Genomic DNA, 2500 nt, shown 5'->3' on the forward strand with positions numbered 1-2500 from the left:
TTATATATATGTATATATATTATATATATATGTATGATATATATATATATATATATATATATATATATATATATATATATATATATATATATATATATATATATATATATGGTTTTCTTACGCTTGTGAAATACACATTCCGGGTGTTCCAGTATCATAAACTTAGAAGAAGAAACAGACATACATTCTTCCTCTCTCTCCTCTATCTCTCTATCTATATACTTATCTATCAATTTATATATACATGATAAGGAAACGTCACCGACCTGCAACCACTAACCATCATACAAGACAACTGCAAAAATGAATTAAGGCATTGAATTAAACTCTGAATTACAAAAATAAGTTTTATTCCATAGAAGAAAAGCAAAATTCTAACTATCGCAAGAATAGCCAGATTAAGATGATCAAATGAAAGTCCAAAATCGTTAATTGAAACCCAACATAGCAAATGGACTGTTTATAACAAGATCCGGGGAATTTAACAATTCCCACAAATGAAACCGATAAATGAGACACCTTTCTCCAAACTCTGACATATTAATTCCACAAAAATCAAATAGTCACACAGTAAACAAATTCGTCTCATCAATACATTCAATACCATTATGAATTATTAAAACTGGTAATAATTTGGCTCACAGAGGCCGGCAGAGTGACAGATCGACAGAGTTCCTGTCAAAAGAAATATGATTCTTATTAACACACATCATAACTAAAATAATGATACAATTTTTAAATGAGTTCAAAAAACAAAATGATAATAATTCTCATGAATCCAACATGAGAGGAAAAAGTTCTCTGCCACTTCTCACTTCATCTTAGACAGTTCGAGATGCTGAAAAAGAATTCATTAATAAAAGTTTGTCAACGACTCTCATCTCTAATGTCTATGTTCTCAGATCCTACTATCATCCTTTAACGCCATCCCTCCATGTTCCCTCTAAGATTGGGCCAATAATGTCCCCGAAAAATTATACAAAAAGCTCTCAGGGAAGATGAAACTTGACTCACAAACTAACAAGCATTTTCGTACACCCACCTCCTTAAGATGATGCCACTGACATATAACTGGTTCATTACGCAGAAAGAATTCATTACTTATTTCGTAACTTCGGAGATTCCCATAATGACAGGTTTTCTACATGCTATATTTTATCAAGGTGACCTCTGAGACAGTAGATTCTCCTTAACAAAGAACATTCCTTTTTGTCTCCGTGAGAGCTAATGCTGATATCTATCATTTCAAAGAATGTAATTGTCAATAGATTCAATGCTCACCACATCCTTCTTCTAACCATTTTCCATAGTTCAGCAAGACATGCAGTTTAAATATATGTATTTATATATATATATATATATATATATATATATATATGATATATATATTATATATATATATATATATATATATATATATATATATAGATATATAAATATATATATATATATATATATATATATATATATATATATATATATATATATATATATAATATATATGGCTCTGGGGGTTGTAGGCCTACTACAGGCTGCCTTTCCTGAGTCTAGGCCACATACCCCACTTCCCATTTCTACTATCCCAGCAACGGCATCACAAGTTCCAAGCCCTTTAAACTCAGAAGGAGGCTGTCCTCCCACAACCCCCCATCGCTCGTTTTCTCCCGATTTGACGTCTGAGCGCCCGTCCTACCCTTACATCGATTCCCATGTGAGGTTTGGGTAGAAAGTCCGGTCAGCTCCTCGTTTCCTGATCAGGATCTTCAGCATTAGTGCCTTGCGTCCCTTATAGACATGATCAACATCAAAGGAACCAACCCGCCACTAATAGAGGTATCAAATCCACCTGCCTACTCGCCTTGGGTTATTCACGTCACTGATGTCACCATTTACCCATGGACATTTCTGGCCATCCTCAGAAATGACCATGGCCCCCTTTGTCTCCTACAAACGCAACATAGCAGCCCTAAGCTGCAAGCCGGTCCAGGTACAAATTCACCAGAGGGCCTCCTCTTAACTCCTGGTCCACCAGATTTATCATCATATGGAAATGAAGGGAAGATAGTCAGGTTACAACTAACTTGCAGGGACTGGGCCGAGCGCTGCAGCACACTCCAGTCAGACCCCACTTACATGTACTTAAAGGACTTTATCCCTGAGACCGAGTCACTGCCCAAAACTAGTCAAAATTGGGGTGGCCCTTACCTAGGCCAGGAACACCACCAGCCAGTGCCACACCCCCCCCCCCCCCCCCCCCGGGTCTAACTACCGACCTACTGACCTGATGAACCAAGAAGAGAATCCATTCCAGCTGCAAAATAACTGCAACCACATTCGTTGTAACTTACCAGTGAGGTAAGAACTACTCACTCCTACCATGGATACTCCCTTTTCCTGGCAGCAGCCAACTATGCATCTCAGAGTAAACATGAGAGGTAGGCAGACTTACACAAACAACGAAAGCCAGGGAGAAATGGCATAGTAAAGCAGTTGAGGTCCA

Source organism: Macrobrachium nipponense, chromosome 24, assembly GCF_015104395.2.
Source record: "Macrobrachium nipponense isolate FS-2020 chromosome 24, ASM1510439v2, whole genome shotgun sequence".
Taxonomy (NCBI): domain Eukaryota; kingdom Metazoa; phylum Arthropoda; class Malacostraca; order Decapoda; family Palaemonidae; genus Macrobrachium; species Macrobrachium nipponense.